The sequence below is a fragment of the Paroedura picta genome, chromosome 9, assembly GCF_049243985.1.
Source record: "Paroedura picta isolate Pp20150507F chromosome 9, Ppicta_v3.0, whole genome shotgun sequence".
Lineage (NCBI taxonomy): Eukaryota > Metazoa > Chordata > Lepidosauria > Squamata > Gekkonidae > Paroedura > Paroedura picta.
The window spans coordinates 63,149,175-63,173,723 of NC_135377.1; positions in this window are offsets into that span (position 1 = coordinate 63,149,175).

The following is a 24,549-nucleotide window of genomic DNA, read 5'->3' on the forward strand; positions in this document are numbered from 1 at the left end:
GTTAAGCTATATTCATTCAGTTCATGCTTCAGTTCAAAAAATCACTTTCCCCAAACAGCATTACCTTCCTCACAGATGAAATAAAATAAAAGGTGTCCATACATTTCCACTCAAAGATGATAAAGCAGCTAGGGAAGTGTTATTCAGAGTTGGAAAATATTTTGGGAGAAAAATTTTAACAGTCTCTCTCCATCCACTCTTGCTCGACTTTAACTATGCAGAATTGGGCTTTGTTTTTTTTAAAAACATGGAATTGTTTTTGAGCTGTCTCCTTTCAGTATACACTGGTGATCAGGTCATGAAAGAAGGAGAAGGCCTAGGTTCATTTCACACATGTTGGATAATGCAGTTTCAGTGTGCTTTTGCACCTGATTTTCCCAGGCAAAACCTGTGCAGCCAATCAAACCTTCAACAGTCAATCAGAAACCTTGCTGAACAAAAGCCCTGCCTGGCCCCGCCCACCTGCTGAAAACACCTGGTAGGCACCAGAAAAGGTACTGGCAGTCATCGCAATGCCCCGCTTTCATATAGCCAGTTTGGTGTAGAAGTGCAGACTTCTAATCTAGCATGCCGGGTTTGATTCTGCACTCCCCCACATGCAGCCAGCTGAATGACCTTGGGCTCCCCACGGCGCTGATAAAACTGTTCTGACCGAGCAGTGATATCAGGGCTCTCTCAACCTCACCCACCTCACAGGGCGTCTGTTGTGGGGAGAGGAAAGGGAAGGCGACTGTAAGCCACTTTGAGACTCCTTCGGGTAGAGAAAAGCAGCATATAAGAACCAACTCTTCTTCTTCTATGAGCAGCCAGTAAGATTACCACACTAAGATTATTTCACGCAGCTTAAATTCCAGATCCTTTCTTTCCAATTCTCATCCACCTTAAGCAGAAAGCAAACTACTAACTACTTAATAAGATTGTATGTTTATAGCCCTTTTCAAGTGTATATCAAATACAGTACATTTTACACACACAAAAATTACATTCTACGAATATGGTCGGTTGATTTTATAATTCAACCTATATGTATGAAGACTAAACGCCAGTGAGATTTAAGGCCAAACTACACACGCCACTGGTACATACAGAATCTTCTCAAAATTGTCAAAGAAGGATCAGAAGAGACAGCCTGTCCGATGCCCACCACTCCCCCTCCTTTCCAAAAGTCTGGCATCGGGTGTGGGTAGAGAATGGCCGGCAAGAGTCTGCAAAGCTGGATGAGGCCTGAGAGGGAAGGGAAAGTCTCCAATAAGTTCTGCAGAGCGATTCATCCTTGCTGTGACATTAACATTTCTGCTTGAGCCAGCTGGACAGCTGCACTGAATAGAATGGGAATGTTTTGTTCTTCATGGAGAGCAAAAAAGACGAAAGAGCTTCCATGCATGTTGGCATTTATGCCATTGTTCAATGGCTCCAGCTGTTGTGACTCTCAAAAAGAAAGTTACAATGGGCCAGTTCGCATACTGGAAATCCTGAACACGCGAGGAGACTGCGATCATTCCCAAAGAAACATAAAATACAATCGTCAGGCTCTGTAACCATTGGTGCATGTTGCACTTCATGTACATTCCAGATGCTCAGCACAGGGCTGGTCTATTAATCTCTTTTCGGCAGGGAAATCATAAGCAGGGAGTTTATGGTTATACAACATCCCCATTTTAAAATACATATTTCTAAAAGGTGGAGAGGATTACATTTTTGACAGCACAATCCTAAAGCCAGTCTGTTCACTACGACTCATTCTGCACACATGTTGGATAATGCACTTCCAATGCACATTAGAAGCAGAATTTCCTGTTTTGCATAGAAAAATTCAGCCGCTAAAGCACATTGAAAGTACATTACCCAATACGTGCAGAATGAGCCTACAATGGCCAACATATGGAGGTACATCACAGTACTGCAATATCTCTTTTCATCCTTATATGTCATACCTTAGATCATTTTTGTTGCCTTAGGCAGCTTTTGTTTACATTGTTCTCCAGTTCTATAATTCCAGTTCTACTGCATTGTTTATTGGAGGGGGCCTGGGGAGGGATGGTTGCCTCATTAAATCGCTTTTCATATCATCTGCCTTGAGTCTCAGTGAGAAAGGCAGCGAAATTAACAAATAAAATATTGCTAAAACCACTCTGCTTAGAATCCTTATAGTTGGGAGCTGTATAGTTGGGAACCAGGAATCCATTCTGGTACTGGTCTATAACAGATTTCACAGCTCTCTCTATTTTTATATCGATTGTTAGACATGAATCTATGGCCCACCCCCAACTTGGGAGTAACCTCAAGGTTGACACTGAGACAACGGTACGAGCTGGCAGAGTTTAAATACACAAAGGAGTAAAGCACTAGGGTGCTTAAATAATAAATTAGTTTTTATTCCTGAAAAGAAACAACTATGTATAGAAAGAGAGTCTATTCATTCTGTCTATTCAGGAGACAATCAGGGGAGGAAGTATGGTCAAGGGAGGAGAAATCTACAAATATGCCAATCAGGACATTGGATGAGACTATTTAAAAATTATCAGGAAGTTCCTAAAACTAACTATGCTAAATACATATGTCCTCTGATGCCCCCTGCAGGATTTTTGTTATATAACTTTGAATCATACACACTACAGATCTTGTATATTCCAACACTAAGAAAGTTTTCCTATGTTTACATAGGAGAAAGGTTGAGCTCTTCCAGACTCAATTATTTTGATCACTGCTGGTTTGGGGGAAAGGAGAGGGGAGAAGTTTGATGGGATCAACAACAGCAAGCTGTGGTAGGGAACCATATTAATCCAGTACTTCCACTTGAGGAAATCCTAAACTCTGCAATCGGTGGGTTTAGCTGTGAAGCTATAGCAGTTGCTATACTTGCAGCAGTTTGGTCTGTTTGAGGATTACTTTGTCAATAATTTAGGATACTAGCTATGCAAGCACTACATCAGCATCAGCCGTCTAACCGGAGAGAGCAAGTGTGGGGTAATCGTCAAGAGCACAACCATCCTAGGAACTAGGTTAGGCTGAGAGACTGAGAGTGACAACCAGCAAACATAATAGAAAGTTAGGATTTGAACCCAGGTCTCTTGGTCCTAGTCCAATGTTCAAGCCAATTCATAGGACTGCTGTGAAGATGAGGCAGACGAAAGGCGAGCCACATGTGCCACCTTGTACTTCCTAGCAGAAGAGTGAGCTTAAAACAGCTCCAATCTACTTTTCCCACTGCTGTGCAGCTTAAACCATTAGCAACCTCTAGAAAGAACTGCCCTGAAATGATGTGATAGCTCAAAATGAGTTTTAGAAATCGGTTAAATAAAGCCTTGACCTTTTATTGCATCCTGGAACGAAGCCAATTTTTAGCCAGCTTTAGATGTCTTTTGAGGGTTTTGAATTCCAAGTGTTTTGATTTCCTAATGAACCAGCTTTGCTCTATCGTCTTTATGTACCTTTGAATATAAATCTACGTTGCTGTGCTGCACACTGCTTATAGGCGGCTAATGGAATGCATGTGAGGAACAAAGACCCAACCCCTCTAGCATCTAGAAGTCTAAATGGAAAGGCTGTCTGAAAGGAAATCAGCTGATAATTATAACTGTGGGGGTGATTAGAATTTTCTAAAGAAACCGGCTGCAGGTACAGCCTATGCTGACTGAAACAACAAATCTTTTCTTGGCAGATGAATTGTACTTTAGAAGATGAAGGACACGTTGCCACAGGCTCTATTAAAGGTGGGCTGCTTCGGCACAGAGGCGACTTTCCATATTACTCTAATGGCTGCCACAAAAGCAAGAACATTTACTCTGTGCTTTCCCATTGCTGCCCCCAGTCCACCTCCCCCCCACACACACACACACACACGTCAACAGTGGACTTTTTGCCCTTCTTATTCTTTTAACACTATGCATTGGAAGAAGAAGAGGAAGAAGAAGAGGAAGAAGAAGAAGAGTTAGTTCTTATATACCACTTTTCTCCATCCAAAGGCATCTCGAAGCAGCTTACAATCTCCTTCCCTTTCCTCTCCCCACAACAGACACCCTGTGAAGTATGTGAGGCTGAGAGAGCCTGATATTACTGAAGAAGAGTTGGTTCTTATGTGCTGCTTTTCTTTGCCAGAAGGAGCCTCAAAGCGACTTATGATCACCTTCCCTTTCCTCTCCCCACAACGGTGAGGGAGGTGAGGCTGAGAGAGCCCTGATATTGCTGCTCAGTCAAAACAGCTTTATCAGTGCTGTGGCGAGCCCAAGGTCACCCAGCTGGTTTCATGTGAGGGAGAGGGGAATCAAACCCATCTCGCCAGATTAGAAAACCACACTCCTAACCACTACACCAAGCTGGCTCTCCTCCGGCATCCTGACTGGTTCATTTGGAGACTTCCTGCTCCTTTGAGCATACTTCCTCCAAGCATGCCTCCAGAACAGAAGAATGACTATAGACAAGTTAGACAATTATGTCTCTCTCCTCTTTCTAAACATGGTTATTTCTCTTCTTAATAGAACCATTTTATTCATTTAAGCAGCATAGTTCTTCGCTCCTCTTTGCAAATTTAAACTCTGCCAACAGTTGGCAGGATCAACCCTAGTAAATAGCAATATCCCTATAGTACATATAATTTTTTAAATGGCAAAAAGCCTGCTGGTGGGAAGAGGTGGGAAATACCATCAGATGTTGGTGGGGAAGGATGGAAATCCTTATTTTCCACATTTTCCCAAACTAGCTTCGGACGCAAGACTCCAGAAAAGAACAGGACAACATGACAATGAAACCAAAATCAAATCCAGTGAAATCTAGTGAAAAACATCTAGATGGATCAAGGGCTCCAAGCAGAAGCAACAGTATTCTTAGACACAAGGAAGTAAACGTTACACGTGTGTGTGAGGGCATCCCCATTGTGGCTGCTAACAGAGCAGAGAAGCATTGTAGCAGGCTTCCCCACATTTTTCCAGTCCCCTGCAGCTGCCATCCTCTCTCCCACCTTGGTATAGTGGTTAAGGTGGCAGACTCTTCTGGAGAGCTGGGCTTGATTCCCCGATCCTCCACATGCAGCCAGCTGGGGGACCTTGAGCTACTCACAGTTTTGTCAGAGCTGTTCTCACAGACAAGTTCTGTCAGAACTCTCTCACAGGGTGTATATTGTGGAGGGAGGAAGGGAAGGCAATTGTAAACTGCTTTGAGATACCTTTGGGTAGTGAAAACAACCTCTTCTTCTCCCCTGGGCCAATAGGCCTTCTTGAAAAATTATGTCTATTGTTTTACCGTTATTTTTATATCATTATAACAATGTGTAGCAGATCCTACACATTTCCAGCTTTCATCTGGGAAAAAAAAGTTTCTAGACTTTTCCATTGTGAAGATATAAAGGGAAGGAGCTTGGGGTTTATGAAAGTTGGAATTCACAGAGCCTGTTCTACTTGTTGGTAAAGTTGTACATAGATCCCAATATAACTATATGAAGTGAAATGGACAATGTAAAAAAGCGAGAAAGGCCAGCATGTGGTATGGAAGCAGAGTCAGGAAATGGCTGCCATGTGGGTAGGAGAATCAAAACTTCCACATACAACAGCGATTCTGGCTTGATTGAGAAATTTCCTAAAATACTGTAGCAAAGCAGATGTGAGGCAAGATTGAAGAATGGTGAGGAAACCCCAGGGGATGCACAAATGTACCAGAATGCTGTGAGGAATCAAGGCGGGGAAACCCTACTTCCCCGTAACTGTTGAATGCAGGGGAAAGAATGTGGAAACTGCCTAGGATAATATGGAACAATGAGAAAATCTAAACCTGAGGGGCAATCCAACAGATAGGGTTACCATTCAGAACCTACATATCTGAGCTAGAAAGGAAAAGTAGTTTGTACACTAAGAAATATAGCTGTGAGTACCCAGGAAATCTTTTCTGTTTTTAATATTGAGGAAGGTAGCATATATTTTTTAACAGAAGATATTCCTGTTGGTGTTGAGTTTTCCTATTAAGCAGAGAGGAAAGAAAGGGGGACTTTCCAGTTTGCAATAGTTCTGTGTATTTAACTGTAAAGATTTTTGCAAACGCTGAAAACGTGTAAAGGGGCATGCATAAACACTTCATTTTCATTTCAAAAATATAAAGAGCAAATTCGAGAGCAAAAAGGTTTTAAACTGTTGATTGGAATATTTGCATGCAGAGTATTGTTTTCTTCTCCTTGTTCCCTGAATAGCAAAAACAGAAAAATTAGATGTAATTAAAATGGAAAAGTATCAATTAGCAGTGATTCTCAAGAGCTGGGAAGAGAGTGGGCTAATGAGAAAAAACATATCCCATACTTTGGCAGTCTCTCCACATAAAGATCATTCTGGAGAAAACATAGTCACTACCCAATAAAACCTAATTTTTTAAAACAGACGTGGAAAAGGCCTCTTGCAACGTTCATAAGTGATCCGATTCCTTTTAAAGACACCGAGACCTTTTACAAAGTTATTCTTCCTTTGGGGTAATTCTTCAGAAAGTACTTATGTTTGTGGACCTACTGAGGACCAAGCTTGAGGTCCAAGGCAGGATCTTAAGTCTGCACTGCAATAGACAATTGTGCAGGTAGATCCCGACTGCAGGATCCAATCAGTTTAAAGCAAGACTGACCAATAGCGTGCATTGCCAGGACGATCCTATTTGTGCATATATTGTTGGGGCATTTGGGGGGGTTCTTGGTTAAGTTCAGTTTCTTCTTGTACCATGCTTGGGTCCTAAAAAAGAGCTCAAATCACTTCCAGGGTCCGTGTCCATCTCTGAAGCCACAGATTTAACATCCCCCCCCCCCCCCCCGGTTTTCACCTTGTTTTACAGTGAGCCAATACTTTTACTGAGCTATTTTCCGTGACCCCCAAGGTCTCTCTCCTGTTCGATAAGCAGAAACTCAGACCCAGTCAGTAAGTATGTAAAGTAGGGGAGGTGACGTTATTTCTTTAGAAAACTTATATGCTGCCTTTCCAAAGACTTGATGAGAGCTGATCACAGCTAAAACAATAAAACAAAGCAAATAAGCCACCTAAAAACAAACAAGCGCCTAGAACCTTGTTTTTCCTACGGTTGCCATTTCACGCAGTTTGGAGGGATTCCCTTTCCCTGTACCTTTTCACAATCAGCTAGGTTGTCACTCTATTTTCTTCTCAGCAGAATTTATCAAAGAAGAACTACCAAAGACCAACCATTTTGCTAATTTATCTGGGACTTGAAAATGTGCAGTGACTGTTGAGTTTGCCTCTTCCTTTGGCTCTTCAGAGGTAGCCTGTCAGCAGGTTTGCTTTGTTGTGAACTTTGGTGCTCCTTTGCTTCCCCCTACCCATCTTTCGAGGTTCATCACCTCCTCACTGTACCATCCAAGCAGAAAAAACATTTATATCAGGCTTTCTTAACAAGGGTTTTGTGAAACCCTGGAGTTTCTTGACGGCCCTGGAAGGGTCTCCAGAATGGGTGGGAGTTTATTAATTGTTAATATTTTAAAAATTTGTTAAACATTTATCAGGTGAGATGACCATATATGGTCATACTAGCCAGTTCCTGCCTCCCAAAATAGCCAATGATGGGCCTGGAGGGGGTGGGAACGGGAGGGGCCCTGGATGGGCATGTACACAGCTCTGCTTCCCAATCATATTCTACATGATCACATCATTTCAGGAGTTTCTCAGTGAAGAATGTTTCAGAAGTTTCCACAGTAAAAAAGTTGAGAAAAGTTGATTTAGATAAACAACAACAACAAAGCTAAACTCAAGAGGGAAAGTTCTGAACATGGAGAGTTGACCTACAGAAGAACTTATGGGCAAATCAGGCCAAGGAAGGGGTGAGAGTCAGTTTGGTGCAGTGGTTAAAAGTGGCAGACTCTAATCTGGAGAACTGGGTTTGATTCCCCATTTCTCCACAGATAGCCAGCTAAGTTACCTTGGGCCAGGCACAGTTCTCTCAGAGCTCTCTCAGCCCCACTCACCTCACAGGGTGTCTGTTGTGGAGAAAGGAAGGAAAAGTGATTGTAGCCTGGTTTGAGACGCCTTTGGCTAGTAAAAAGCAGGGTACAAAACCCCAGCTCTCTTCTGTCAGTGTAATATGCAAGATACCCCAGAGATTTTTTTTTCATTTTAAAAACAGAAAACCTCTCTAGATCATACAGTGGTCTAACAGAAACCTCTGTGCCAAGTTAGTATCCAAAGACAACCACTGTTTGTGACTCCCTGTCCCCACAACAGTCCAGATTTCAGACTACTTGTTTCCTTCCCCTATGGTCTTGAGTCTGTTTATGGAAATGCAGTTGTGTGTCCAAAACACAGAGGGACAATTTTCCTTGTTGTGTGCATCAGAAAGCTTTGAATTTGACTGATGGTGTGTTCAAATGACAGTGAAAAAATGACAAGAACTGCTTTTTCTACTTTGGATGTCTGATCAACAAGGTTTTGTGGGGGGTAGAATTGTACACCTGCGTAAGATTTAACACTGTTGATTATAGACTTATCTCAGGCAAAAATTTATGTATAGCATATGCAAGGAATTCAGGAAAGTTCTATGTCTTGTGAAGAGTTCCTGAAAAGTGAATAGTAAAGCACATGTTTTACTTGCAGAAGGTCCCAGGTTCATTTCAGGGAAAGACAGACCTGTCTCAGATCCTCAGGGTGATTCCACAGCAGCGGTATCACTCTGAGCCACTGCCGGTGCATTGTGGCAGAGCTGCATGCTCTGTGTCCCCATGAAGGACATGTTTCGGCAGTGGACTCACTCCACCTTGGATTTGTGCACCCTGATGGACACAGCCAGGGTAGAACAGTTCCGCCAAGTGGGAAGGTGGGGGGGGGGGAGGTTGCAGAGAGTAGGGATTGCAGGAGAATGCAATCCCAGTTTCCTGCAAAAAGAAAAAAATGCCCCAATCATCCCTGCAGTGCCACAAAGTGCCACAGAGCTGAGTGGAGCATTATTTGTCCCCTCCACGCCTCCATAGGATGGCGTGGAGTGAGCCTTCCAGGCCCAGCTCTTCCGCACCCACATGAGCCTCCATCAGGCTCTGCCCCATTGGTCCCTGGAGCACCTAAGGCAGGGGTAGTCAAACTACGGCCCTCCAGATGGCCATGGACTACAATTCCCAGGAGCCCCTGCCAACGAATGCTGGCAGGGGCTCCTGGGAATTGTAGTCCATGGACATCTGGAGGGCCGCAGTTTGACTACCCCTGACCTAAGGGAATGCAGAAAGCAGGGCAACAGCAGGAGAGACCCACCCCAGCAGCGACATCATGTGGAAGCAGAGATTAGCTCCACTCCCATATAATCACCCTCCCAGCCTTTTCTGCCCATGTGGAATCAGCCTCAGAGAGCTTCTGTTTATCACAGTAGACAATACAGAGCTGGATGGACCAACTATGCCTCAGTAAAAAGCGGTTTCCTATTTTCATTCTTTACGACTATCAGTGCTTTATCTTTGTTCTCAAGCTTGCTTTTCCAAAGGCCAAACGAGATGAGACCCATGCAGCCACAGGGTAGGGTAGGAGGGGAGGGGGAAAATCACATCTTTTAACTGCTGTTATTGGTTTTTTGCTGTAGAACCAATAGTAGCCCAAGTATGTATCAGAAAATGAAAATAGTAGAAGTGCTAGAATTTCTGTCTAAGCCTCCCCTCTTCCTACACCTGTGCTCGATGAAAACAAGCCCAGAAGGAGACATCCCATCACAGAGCCCCCCTCCCTCACCGTATCCCATCAACTTTGAGCCCCAAGCAAAAAAAAAAAAAGGACACTTAGAACAGTTCTAGATGAACTTTGAATTCCCCAAGCACACTACAGCCTAGAGGATCTGCTCTCCTTAACACAATTCCTGCTTCTGTTCACAAAAGTTCTGCTCACCATAAAGGTTGCCCTATTTGTTCAGCTCCTGTGTTTACAAAACAAATTGTCTGATTATTTCTGTAACAGAGAGATGCATGCATGAATATTGGACAAATTGCACAAGCAAAGGGAGGGAGATGTGAAATAAAGTATAAGCTATTCATTGAGAAAATGTGCTTCGATCTAAAAATTCTTCCAGCTCACTGTTGTGTGCGTGTTTTTAGCCAAACTGTTCACATTAAATTAGAACTATACAGTCATATACTCCTTCTGCTTGATGGCTGGCACAAATATAGACAGACATGGGATTATGTTCTCTATTGGCACTCTTTCTTCACTGATTTTATATATTTTATATATTTGTGGTTGAATAAGCAGGAGTCCTTACATTTTTCTGTTTAAGAACTAAACAGTAGAAATATATTAAAATATAAGGGTAAGGATGATTTGGCCTGTCTAAATATTTGGACCAAAGGTGCTGTGGATCCATAATTATTTGAAATTTGATAGCAATTTGGGGCATTGTTTCCAAACTGCTTCTGGGCCATAAACTAGGGACAACACAAATTGCCAGGACTTGAAATGTGACACTGTACAGCATAATTTAATGAGGCCTCCAGGGTCGCCAGAAATATAGCCTCATTCTCATGGCATATGGACACAGACCCTGTGCTGGAACCAAACGTGTAGCCACACAGCCTCAAACACAGAAAATAATATTTGCCTACAAATATCCAGCTGCTTTACAATCCCATCCTATGAATCAATGCACCTAGCAATAAGGACACATACATGGGATATACAGCATGTGTGTATTATAGAACCAGGAGATCCTAAGATTGTCCAGCTGGCAGGCAAGAGACATCCAGAGGTGCTTTGCCATGGCCTGGGCTTGCATCACAACTCTGGTATTCCTTGGAGGTCTCCCATCCAATTAGCCAGAGCCAGCTCTGCGTAGCTTCTGAGATCTGATGGGATCAGGCTTGCCTGGGCTGTCCAGGTCAGGTCTAGAAATAACTAATCTGTATTGACCTAAATGCATAGGCATGAATGACAACATCTGAAAGGTGACTAGGAAACCTCATTTTAGCAAATCATTATCACAAGCCAGCGCCAATGCCGTACAAAGTACAGTCCCTGGTAGAAAGGGAGCAGGAAGGAGCCATCAAAGGCACATGGCTGTTATCAAGTAAAAAAAACAATTAAATTAGGTTTAACTTATGCCAATGTAAGGCAAATACACTGCTGCAAGACAAGCATATGCTTCATTGCATAACTAATCTTTGCAGGGCATGGGGTATGACCAGAGCCAGTTCAAGGAATGATGTCTCTTCAAGCAATGGCTAGCCATCCTCTCATGGGCCCAGGCTGCTGGCAGACACATTTAGCCCTGGCCTTGGACGAGGGCAGTAGCACTGCTGCCCCATCAGGGCATCTTAATCATTTCCCATGCTGCTGCCAGGAATGAGCTCAGCCCCCCACGGTACATTATGTTGGCAGAGTTTAAATATGCAAATAGCTGAAAAGCACCAAGCTGCTTAAAAGAATAAAATAGTTTCAATAAGAATAGAAACAGCTTTGTTAGAGAAAGAGAAGAGAGAGACCTAATTAACTGTCTAATTGTTGTTCTGCATTCATGCAGTCTGTTCTGGAGGCAAGCAGGGAGGAAGTTTGCTCAAAGAAGCAGGAAGTCGCCAAAGAGCCAATCAGGACACTGGAGGAGATTATTTGGAAAACAGCAGAAAGTGCCTATTCTAACTATGCTAAATACACATCTCCTCCAATGCCCCTTGCAGGATATTCTATTTATACAGTTGATTCATATACACTACAGTTCTTGTATATTCCAACAGTGTGGACTGTCTCAAGATAGCTGAGTGCCAAACATCTCTTGCCTGGCAGCCTGTAGACAATCTTAGGATCTCCTGGCTACATTACGCACCTGCGACATGACAAATAATAATAATAAATATAAATAATTTCAGCCAGTCTAGAGGAAATTCACCAGCATCAGGAAGAAGTAAGCAGGTGCCTGGGAATGCTGACTTCCCCCGAATCCTTGTTATTACCTTCCAGGAGGGCCATCATTTGACCATCCTATCTAGTCACCGTGCAGCTTGACGGACTGATTTCTAGGGCTTCTGCATTTAGCTTCACAGAACTCCATAGGCCAGCTCCATCCCAGCTCCACAGTGCCCTTATTTCTGGAAAAGTTGATCTGGCCACCCCACAACAGAGCCCAAACCAAAATGCTGCTTTTTTTTTAGAAGGGAGGGGGGTTATCTTGAGAGACAAGCTAAGCGATTGTTTCCCGCCTCTCATGTTCAGATGTGCCCTGCGGTAACCCTTGTGCTCTGAAACACTCGTATTAGTTATTTCGAAGTTGGGTGCAGAGCTGTGCTTTCCCATGTCTGCCACTAATGACTTGCAGCTGTTGCTAATCTGTGCCTCTGATTTCCTTTGATTACTATGTGTATTGATGCCTGTGGTAAATAGGCATCTGCCAGGTGCCAGCACAATTGGGGGAGGGGGGATATAAAAAGTTCCCTGTTTCAAATTCAATGTGACATTGTGTGAGCTGAGCGGCGGCCATTTAACCATTTAAGGGGAACCGTTTCCCGGGATCATCACTGGCTGCCTAGTTAGGGAAATTCCTGTGTGTTTTGGGGTGAATGCAATTCCTTTTTTCTCCTCCCACATTCCTTTTCAGGACACAGCCATCAAGGGGGGGGGAGGACCGGAGTGGCCAGAACACGTGGTCTGAATCACCCCTTGACACCCAAACCTGGCTGGACTTACAACTTTTGCACTAGTGACTGTCGGGATGCCAAATGACCATCAATCAGCAGGGGACTTTTGTCTCAGCAGGGAGCTGAGCAAATAAGGCAGCAACTGGTTCTAAAAATGGCTCCCCAAGTGACAGAAAAGGAGAATAGTAGGCTGACAGAAATCCTTTACTATAAGGAGATTTTTTTTTAATGCCGCGTTTTAAGGGAATAGCCCATATTTCAGATCGTACCAGCTTTACTTATGACTAAAGATATACTGCATTTTACAAAAACACACAGTACCAGAATTGCTGGATTCATACCTGTCATTTTGCTTTTCATGACAGATTAGCAATTTGTGGCATGGATAGTCAGAAGGGGGAGGGCACTGACCAGCTGATTTTTGCCTCCTATGTGACTGTTAGACACAGGAATGCTCTGGAGAGCAAAGTTGGCAGCTGTGGTACTGAATGCTGAAGTGAATGGAGATGGTGACAGAATGGATATTCTTTTAATAGTTCCTCACTAAGAATGTGCTTCATTCAAGAACACCTCAAATACACTGGCTGTAATGGACAGGCTTTCTGTCAGAATAAGACCTTGGGTTGCTGGTTTCCCACAGTAAGCTAGAGTTTTGAAAGGATGCTAGAGCTTTAGCCCATTCCCATGGGTGTAATGACATCACTTCCTGGTCACACTGGAAGTGATGTCATCATGCCAGGGCATCCATTGTACTCCGTCCAAAGGGAATTCCTTGCCTCCCACATCTGCCACTGGCTGCCAGGGTAGGGTTGCCAGGTGGCACAACACTGTGGGGAGGATCTCCAGGAGCTCCCCTCTCCTGCACTTACCTGAAACCAGAAGAGCATCTGCCATGCTGACTTGGAAGTGATGTTGACACATTGGAGTCATCATTGGTATTGTTCTGGATTTTGGGAAAACTCTATGCTAAAAACCTTCAAACCATAGATCTTTGCCCCAAACCCAGAATGTCATCCATCCTCAGTGAACCCCAGCATGCCGATGTCACTTCTAGGTGACATCACCACGTCACAGTGTTCTTTATGGTCCCTGTGAGTGCTGGAGGGGAAAGCAGGGGGAGGTACAGTGGGGTGAGGATTGTCACAAAAGTGGCTGTTTGGGGGGCATTTCCCCTTGCTTTCTGAACCCCCCCCCCCTGAAGCAATGCCAAAATAGTGGTTCCCTTGGCCCCAGCAGGGGTCTGGCATCCCTACTGCCAGGCCAGGCCTGGCTACACCACAGCCATTTCCCTTTCTTCCAGCCTTGCTGGAACTTCTGTATATTGGGAGTATACACCTGCATGTTACTGCTGCATTGTGCTGACACAACATGGGAGCCCCTTCATGACTGTTTTGATATTCCTGGTTTGGGGGCTGTGTTGTTGATTAATGGTTTTACTGTGGCAAGATTTCAAATATATATATTTATTGTGTTTTAGTCCTGGCGGAGGGGGGTTGAGTTGTGTGTAAATAGTTTTTAAGATTTAAATGGAATCTTCAGACAGTCAAAGGAGAAGCTTGACTGAGGCACATTTGTTTAAGTTAGAGTAGCTTCAGAGTATGGTTGGAATTCTCTTTAATACTTGTGGGTACAAACAGCTATCATGGACAGGCTCCTGGGTGGAATCCTCTCTCACACACAAGATTCTACCCACCCCAGCCTGCGAGAGATCTGTTCACCTGGAGAAAATGGCCACTTTGGAAGGGGGACTCTGTGGTATTGTAGCCTTCTGTGGTCCCTCCTACGGTTGCCAGTTCTGGGTTGGGAAAAGCTTGGCAACTATGGGGGTGGAGCCTGCAAGGTCAGGATTTGGGGAGGGGAAGGACTTCAATAATGCCATTTAATCTAAGCAGCCATTTTCTACAGGGGAGCTGATCTCTTTTTCCTGGAAATGAGCTGTAATTCTGGGAGGTCCATGAGGAGGCTTGCAAACCTTGTCCTTTTCCTCCCAAATTCCACCTTCTCTGGGCTCCATCCCTAAAGTTTCCCTATATTTCTCAATCTAGAGTTGGCAACACTAGCTAAATAGCTGTTTTCCCCTTTAGCATCCTGATCAACAGAGAAGGGGGGGGGAATTATGTTTGTTCAGTATATTTTCCTGCTTCCCCACACACCAGCTTTATTGTTGGTTTAGTTTTTTTTTAATGTCTGTTTTGTATTTTTTGTAAAGATTTGTTACTGGTGAAGAGTGCTACCTGTTCTGGGGGTTATCTTTGAGGGGTTCTCTGTTTCTGCTGGCTTTAATATAGCTACATCTGAATGTATATTTTGCACTATAATGTAATAAAATTCACATAATCTCATTGCAAGGGGAAATAATAGCCCCAGTAGGAAACGACCAAACGGCCCTTAAAAGCTACCAAGAAGCAGTCTTGAACTTGGATGGATCTCCTAAATCAAAGAGGATCCATCTCTGCTTTCAAACAGTCTCACAGGCCATTCATACCACTTTGCATGGATCAAACCCAACAATCCATTTTCCACTGTATATGCTTTGTCATTATTAAAAACACATACTGCACCAATCACATCAAGTGTTACTGTATCCTCTTCAAACACACATAGGGTCCAAGCTACAATAAAGTAAGCCATCCCTCTTTCCAGTTTCTCTGCAAAACTAACATATTAACAGAAGTTTCTTGTATTCCGCAAGAGAGCCAGTTTTGTTCTCAGGCAGTAGTCAGATTTTTGTCTTTTAATATGAACCACAGAAACTGCACACAAACAAACCAACATTACAACAATAAACAAAGCTGATCTCTAGACTTACCCCTTCCAAAACAATTTTGCTCCAAATCACATCCAGCCTTACACACCGAGCACAGAGAGAAGATCCTAGAGGTAATTGCTCATACATCTCCCCATTCTAGTTACACTACCAGTCAGCCAAAAAAGGAGTCCTCTAGGTCCAGAGCAGCTGGTCCTTGCCAGTAGCAAGTAATGACTTCCAGCTGTTAATTATCCAGAATTACAGCACCTGACCACACTCTTCACCTTCAGTTTTGCAGCCTGCATCTTTTAAAACAAAGCTTCAGAGACAAATAAATGGAAGCCAATTAGCTTGGTAAGACCAAAGAGGGCCATCGGATATCACTGAATCCTGAAAGGATGTGCTTGTGAGAAGTCACTGCATTTCTGGTCATGCAGCTGTTTTGCTGCCAGAATTTTTTTCTAAATAAAGTAGAGCTTAGCAGAACTTCTGGCAAACATATACTAAAAGCTTTAAGAAGTTAGAGTTTTCTTGAATTCCCTTCCTTGGACCTATTCGTGTTTTATTGGGAATATAAATTAGTCTGCTAACTTTTTCTTCTGGTGCCAATCCTGTGCCTTTAAAAACTGTGTGCCAAGAGAATATTCAGATGCGCAAATTCAGAGCATCTTCAGATTAAGAGAAAATCCCCTGCTGAATTTATAATAATCAAGTGGACACAGGATTCCTTGAAGAAAAATTTGGCAATCATTGGCCTATTATGCACTGGTGTTTTCCCTCACTTTCACTGGCATGTCCATCGGGTTTTCTTTATCATTCTGCATTGATTTTGCGTTGAACTGCACTCAGTTCACTTTCTAGTTGATATCTCCCCAGGTTTTCTAAGAGTGCTTTTGTGTCAATATCCCCTTGTTTTGCTTCCAAGCTGAAGGTAGAATCATAGAGTGGGAAGGAACCTCCAGGGTTATCAAGTCCAACCCCCTGTACAGTGCAGGAACATACAACTACCTGCTCACCCACAGTGAACCAAATTTCATGCTCAAGACCCATTATGCGCGGGGGGAATAACGCACATTCGGGGTGGAATGGCAGCGACTAAAATCCCATACAATCACTGTAACCGGCCACAGCTTCTGTGCATGCCACCGAAAAAGCCGTGTTAGCGAAACGCAGAAGAAAGCGCAGCTTTTGGGTGACCGGGGCGCAACCAGAAGCAGCGCCGGGATCGCCACGTGCATAATCGGTTACTCTGGGTTTTGCCGCCATCGCACCCCGTCCCGTGCATAACCGGTGTGTTTCATGTCTTCCCCCTCCGCGTTTTCCATGTGACCCAAAATCGCCGTTTCGGCAGCCGTGCATAATGGGCCCAGGTGATCCCTCCACCAAAAATCTCCAGAACTAGCCTGGTCTGGAGGAAATTCACCTACAATCCCAAACTGGGAATTAGCAGAAATATTACAGCGACTTTGAACTCCTCCAGTTGTTTAATTTTTCATATATATCTATTATTGTAATATTTTGTCTAAAAGCCTATACAGTATATAGTTTTCCTTGAGAAAGGAAGGAATTCCTCCAGCCAGTTAAGCATTTAGGTCAGTAGGCTTCAAAACAAGCAAACAAAAATGCTGAATGTTGATTTTTTTTTAAATGCTTTTCTTTTCCACTGGTGTGGAAATTTCAGTCCAGGATGGTTCATGTGTGTGTACACAAAGGCACACAAATAAAGTTTCCCATTTCTGGTAGAGGGGGAAAAAAAGAAGTTTGACTACAGTAGCCAAGTTCACAACCTTTTCCAATTAGTATGGTTACTCTGACATTAAGGAATCAGCAGGCTAAGAAAATAGCTTTTTCCAGGGCAACAGGGGATAAATAAAGTATAGGAAGGTGTTCCCTTTCACTTCAGAGACTCCCAAAGGTTCTCTGAAGAACCTTTTAATATATATAAAAAGAGGAATCCCCTCATGGGCTTTTCTCTTGTTTATGGCATGATTTGTGTTCAAGAGCCAAGTGAAACCTGTGAGGGGGGAAAGTGTTTCTCTTTTTAATGGCATGAGGGAGATGGGAAATTTATTTTATCATCCCTGTGGCATCTCTTGTTTTTGAAAAGCTATATCCCATAATTTACTGCTGGCTGAACTGTTTGTTACAAGGCAGGAGGTGGAATAAGAGGAAACTTTAGGTCAGAAGTAAAAACCAAGACCTTTCCTGGCCCTCTAGGATGCCATCAAAATGTTTGCCGCTATCATTTCTAAGAGGCATTGAGTTAAAGAACCAGTTTGGTGTAGTGAGAGCCAATTTGATGTAATGGTTAGGAGTGTAGACTCCTAATCTGGCAAGCCAAGTTTTATTCCCCGCTCCTCCTCCACATGCAGCCAGTTGGGTGATCTTGGGCTCACCACAGCACTGATAAAGCTGTTCTGACCCAGCAGTGATATCAGGGCTTTCTCAGCCTCACCCACCTCACAGGGTGTCTGTTGTGGGGAGAGGAAAGGGAAGGTGATTGTGAGCTGCTTTGATACTCCTTCGGGTAGAGAAAAGTGGCATATAAGAACCGACTCTTCTTCTTTTAAAGAAATCCTTGCCAATCATAGCAAAGTAAGATTCCAGTTTGGCCTGATAAATCACTAATGGGTTTTTGTTAATTTAGTCGGCAGTCTTATTCCCTCTTTGTTATAAACCCTTCAAAGCAAGACAAAATATAAAACCATAGACAATGGGGAAATGGAATTCATTTCTGGCAAAGCAATCTAAACCACAAATATGGAGATTAAAAATATATTATAAAGACCAATGATTGCACCCTATGGGGACTCTAATAAGGCTCTTTCTCAGCTAACATTTGGGGCTCCAATTAGTATAACGGGCAGATTGGGCAGTCTAGAAAAGGTCCAGTCTAAATTTCTGAGGGCAATTTTGGCAATACCAAACAACATCTCAAACGTAGCAGTTAGGATTGAGACAGGTATGGTCAACATTCAGTCCGGGCTTTGTATTGTTGTTGTTATGTGCGAAGTCGTGTCCGACCCATCGCGACCCCATGGACAATGATCCTCCAGGCCTTCCTGTCCTCTACCATTCCCCTTTGTATAGCTACCTTTAAATTCCTGCTAAAACTACTTTTCCAACAGCAAGGTCTTGCAAGTCTAATTGTGATAGACACATTCATTGCACCTTGGCAAATTGCACTCTCTAAAAAGTTGTGCTACTCATATCAATTGTTTTTGTCTATGGGTTATGACAAAACTATAGATCTTGTTAAGACAAGAGTGATAGAAGTAGAGAGGCAACATGATCTCAACAATATTCAGGACCCGCTTTTTAGGAAAGATCTCCTCAACAGGAACACCCAGATGCAATATCTAAGAAAAGTGGTAAATCCTGAGCACAGGAGTTCCTTTACCCTCCTTGGTTACAATGCCCTTGTTGTTGTTATGTGCGAAGTCGTGTCCGACCCATCGCGACCCCATGGACAATGATCCTCCAGGCCTTCCTGTCCTCTACCATTCCCCGGAGTCCATTTAAGTTTGCACCTACTGCTTCAGTGACTCCATCCAGCCACCTCATTCTCTGTCGTCCCCTTCTTCTTTTGCCCTCGATCGCTCCCAGCATTAGGCTCTTCTCCAGGGAGTCCTTCCTTCTCATGAGGTGGCCAAAGTATTTGAGTTTCATCTTCAGGATCTGGCCTTCTAAAGAGCAGTCAGGGTTGATCTCCTCTAGGACTGACCGGTTTGTTCGCCTTGCAGTCCAAGGGACTCGCAAGAGTCTTCTCCAGCACCAGAGTTCAAAAGCCTCAATTCTTTGACGCTCGGCCTTCCTTATGGTCCAACTTTCGCAGCCATACATTGCAACTGGGAATACCATAGCCTTGACTAAACGCACTTTTGTTGGCAGGGTGATGTCTCTGCTTTTTAGGATGCTGTCTAGATTTGCCATAGCTTTCCTCCCCAGGAGCAAGCGTCTTTTAATTTCTTTGCTGCAGTCCCCATCTGCAGTGATCTTGGAGCCCAGAAAATAAAATCTGTCACTATCTCCATTTCTTCCCCATCTATTTGCCATGAATTGAGAGGGCCGGATGCCATGATCTTTGTTTTCTTGATGTTGAGTTTCAAGCCAACTTTTGCACTCTCCTCCTTCACCCGCATCAACAGGCTCTTTAGTTCCTCTTCACTTTCTGCCATTAGAGTGGTGTCATCTGCATATCTGAGGTTGTTGATATTTCTTCCTGCAATCTTGATCCCAATTTGTGACTCCTCTAATCCCGCATTTCTCATGATGTGCTCTGCATACAAGTTAAATAGGCAAGGCGACAGTATACAGCCTTGCCGAACTCCTTTCTCAATTTTGAACCAGTCAGTGATTCCATGTTCAGTTCTCACTGTTGCTTCTTGACCTGCACATAAATTTCTCAAGAGACAAATAAGATGCTCTGGTATTCCCATCTCTTTAAGAACTTGCCACAATTTGTTGTGCTCAACACAATCAAAGGCTTTAGCATAGTCAATGAAGCAGAAGTAGACGTTCTTCTGGTACTCCCTAGCTTTCTCCATGATCCAGCGTATGTTGGCAATTTGATCTCTAGTTTCTCTGCCTCTTCGAAATCCTGCCTGTACTTCTGGAAGTTCTCGGTCCACATATTGCTGGAGCCTAGCTTGTAGGATTTTGAGCATAACTTTGCTAGCATGAGAAATTAGTGCAATGGTGCGGTAGTTTGAACATTTTTGGCATTGCCCTTCTTTGGGATTGGAATGTAAACTGACCTTTTCCAATCCTGTGGCCATTGTTGAGTTTTCCAAATTTGCTGGCATATTGAGTGTAGCACTTTTACTGCATCGTCCTTTAAGATTTTGAATAGTTCAACTGGAATGCTGTCACCACCACTAGCTTTGTTGTTGCTCAAACTTCCTAAGGCCCATTTGACTTCACATTCCAGGATGTCTGGCTCCAGGTCAGTAACTACCCCACTGTGGTCATCAGGGATGTTAAGCTCGCTCTTGTATAGTTGTTCTGTATAATTTTGCCACCTTTGTTTAATCTCTTCTGCTTCTGTGAGGTCCCTACCATTTTGGTCCCTTATCATACCCAACTTTGCATGAAACGTTCTCTTCATATCTCCAATTTTCTTGAAAAGATCTCTGGTCCTCCCCATTCTATTGTTTTCTTCTATTTGTTTGCACTGTTCATTTAAGAAGGCATTCTTATCTCTTCTAGCTTTTCTCTGGAATTCTGCATTCAATTGGGTGTATCTTTTTCTTTCTCCCTTGCCTTTCACTTCCCTTCTCTCCTTAGCTATTTGTAAAGCTTCCTCAGACAGCCATTTTGATTTCTTGCATTTCTTTTTCTTTGGGATGGTTTTAGTTGCTACCTCTTGTACAATGTTGCAAACCTCAGTCCATAGTTCTTCAGGCACTCTGTCTATCAGATCTAATTCCTTAAATCTATTTGTCACCTCTACTGTGTATTCGTCAGGGATATGATTTAGTTCATACCTGAGTGGCCTAGTGCTTTTCCCTACTTTCTTCAATTTAAGCCTAAATTTTGCAACAAGAAGCTCATGATCTGAACCACAATCAGCTCCTGGTCTTGTTTTTATTGACTGGATAGAACTTTTCCATCTTTGGCTGCAGAGCACATAGTCAATCTGATTTCTGTGTTGACCGTCTGGTGATGTCCATGTGTAGAGTCGTCTCTTGGGTTGTTGGAAAAGAGTGTTTGCTATGACCATTGTATTCTCTTGACAAAATTCTACCAGCCTGTGCCCTGCTTCATTTTGTACTCCAAGGCCAAACTTGCCTGTTATCCCGGTTATCTTTTGGCTTCCTACTTTAGCATTCCAATCCCCCATGATGATAAGCACATCATTTTTTGGCGTTGCTTCTAGAAGGTGTTGTAGGGCTTCATAGAACTGATAACTTCATCCTCTTCAGCAGCAGTGGTTGGGGCATAGACCTGGATCACTGTGATGTTGAATGGTTTGCCTTGGATTCGAACTGAGATCATTCTGTCATTTTGGGGATTGTATCCCAAGACTGCTTTTCCTACTCTCTTATTGATTATGAAGGCTACTCCATTTCTTCTGCGAGATTCTTGTCCACAGTAGTATACCTGATGGTCATCTGAATTAAATTCACCCATTCCTGTCCATTTTAGTTCTCTGATTCCTAAAATGTCGATGTTCAGTCTTGTCATTTCTTGTTTGACCACGTCCAGCTTACCTTGATTCATGGATCTGACGTTCCAGGTTCCTATGGAATAAAAATCTTTACAGCATCGGACTGTCTTTTCGCCACCAGTTACTTCCACAACTGAGCGTCCTTTCGGCTTTGGCCCAGTCGCTTCATTCATTCTGGCGCTACTCGTACTAGCCGTCTGCTCATCCCCAGTAGCATATTGGACACCTTCCGACCTGAGGGGCTCATCTTCCGGCATCATATCGTTATGCCTATTGGAACTGTCCATAAAGTTTTCATGGCAAAGATACTGGAGTGGTTTGCCATTTCCTTCTCCAGTGGATCACCTTTTGTCAGAGCTCTCAGCTATGACCTGTCCGTCTTGGGTGACCCTGCACGGTATAGCTCATAGCTTCGCTGAACTACGCAAGCCCCCTTGCCACAACAAGGCAGCGATCCTTGAAGGGGGTACAATGCCCTACCCTCTGCTTACTTGAGTGGGAAATTTGATGGACTCCCTTTCAAGGATTGTCTCTGTATCTGCAACAAGGGTCAAGTAGAGAACACAGAACACATCTTATTTGAGTGCAAGCTGTATGATCATATTCGCACAGGTGCATTAGTACCAATGCTTATAGAATGCCCTCACGACCTGAGAAAGCATCGCCTGCAAATATTGCTATCAGATACAGATAATTTTTTAACTAGCAAAGTAGCAAAATTTGCGTGGCTAGCTTTAAGAACTAGGAAAGATTGGGTCACTCATGTATAGCCATAGTAGATCCACAGAACTTCTTACGTTTTTTAGTTAGTAGATACTATCATACGTCTCTTAATCTTATCTTTTGTTTTATATTTCAACAGCTTTACTAGTTTTATTGCTTTTATGGCTCATTTTATCTTTGTAAAACAGTCAACGGCAGTTAATGCTTTTAAATGGTGACTTTTTTGGTGAAGTTTTAAGCTTTATTGCTGATGCATTTTTAACCTTTTAATGTATTACCTTCCCTTTTTCAAACTGCTGTTGTATAGTAGTGCATCTAAAATTTTGGTCTAAATGACCGTAAATAAAGATTGGATCAATGATTGTATACAAGCAAAATATGCAATAGCCTAACTTGCCAATACCCTCCAGCTCATCTAGTAAGGTTTGGGAGGCACAGGGGGTACCATTGGTAGCAGCAAAACAACAGTTCTGGGGAAACCTGTGATATCAAGCCTCAAATCCAACACTTCCTAGAGAAGAATGATGTCACTTCCAGGTTTTCCCCCAGAAGTGAAGTCATGCCATGGGTCTGACAGTGGTGCTTCTGTTTGCTTGCTCTTCTTCAGCTGCTGCTCCAACAGGGGAGAAATGCACACAAAAATGGGAGAATTTCCCACCTCAGTGGCAAGATGATTGTCCTGAGCTGGCCAGCCTAAGCCCTTTTAAGTTACCCTGTGCTTCTACATTAGTCCAAAACAATCTTCTGCCTCTAGAGCTCCTGTACAGAATCCTTCCCAAAATATTACAACATGGAAAGTCCAAGGAGATCAAGAAATTATATTTTAAAAGATAATGAAATAAATGAGAAGCAAGGTATTAAGGCAATGCAGGTTTACTGACTGACTCCTCAATAAAACAATGCAAGCAGCAAGAAAGGAAAGTGAGGGAGGAGTAGGCAGAAGGAAAAAATGTTTTAGAACTTCACAGGTGAGTGTTTGATTGTAGTATGTTCCAACCTTATAATTTAGATATATTTTTTCATTAATCAGAGGCAGCCACTTGTATTCTTAGAAGGAGCAACTTGTTCCTACTTACTGAGTTATCCAGATTTGTGATTCAATTGTTTTATTTATATTTTATATTTTATATTTTATATTTTATATTTTATATTTTATATTTTATATTTTATATTTTATATTTTTATATTTTTATATTTTTATATTTTTATATTTTTATATTTTTATATTTTTATATTTATATACCGCCCTCCCCCGAAGGCTCAGGGTGGTTTACAGGGAACAGGGCACAGGTACAGATAACATGAGGTTAGACATGTGACAACAGCAATAACAGTATAGCAACAATAACCCCAACATGATAACAGCAATAATAATATGATAGAACTGCAAAGGAGACTCAGCTCAACTCTTACTGGGACCCAGTGCGTTAGGCAGATTAATGGTGGTCATGAGGGGGGTGCCTAAGGGCCAATTGGAAGCGATGGTCCAGGTCAACCTCAACCAAATGCCTGGTGGAGGAGCTCCCTTTTGCAGGCTCTGTGGGTTCTGATATTTCCCAAGAAAACGCCTGTCATCCATTCTTCTCATCAAAGAAAGACTTTTCATTGTCAGCCCCATCTTTATTACCACACACAGGTGTGTGCAAGTTGTTGGCTCATCACACAAGCAACTCTGCAGCTCCCCAGCTTGATGTCAGCAGTTATACAGCCAAGACACACCATCTCCGTTTTCTCATTATGCAAACTGTTAAATTATCAAATTCACCTGGCTTTCACTACTTCTGCAAGATGTGTTGGATATGTAAGAGTGTTGGATATGCAAGATTCAAGATTGAGCAGACTATAATGGGTGTCCTGCAGGGGGCATCAGATGAGATGTATATTTAGCATAGATCGGATAGGAACTTTTTGATGGTTTATAAATGATCTCCTCCAGTGTCCTGATTAGCTCAACAGGAGGTTTCATGCTTTTGGTGTACACTTCCTCACTGCTTGCCTGCAGAACAGTTGGACAGCAGAAGAATAATTGCAGCTAGCTAGGTAGCTAGGTCTCTTTCTATACATAATTATTTCTCTTCATAAATAAAACCATTTTATTTTTCAAGCAGCCTGGTGCTTTGCTCTCTTTGCATATTCAAACTCTGCCAACAATGAGATCACATGGTTAAGTGATTTCGATTTGCAAGAGATTCTTGTTGTCCATCATGACTAGGCTTGTGTGGATGTCTTTGGAATTCAAAGATCCAAAGAAGTTATGGCATAACACCACAATTCAGATAACTTGACAAATTGTGATTTGTTCTGGAAACTCTTCAGTCTCCAGACTACCTGCATGCAAATCCTAGG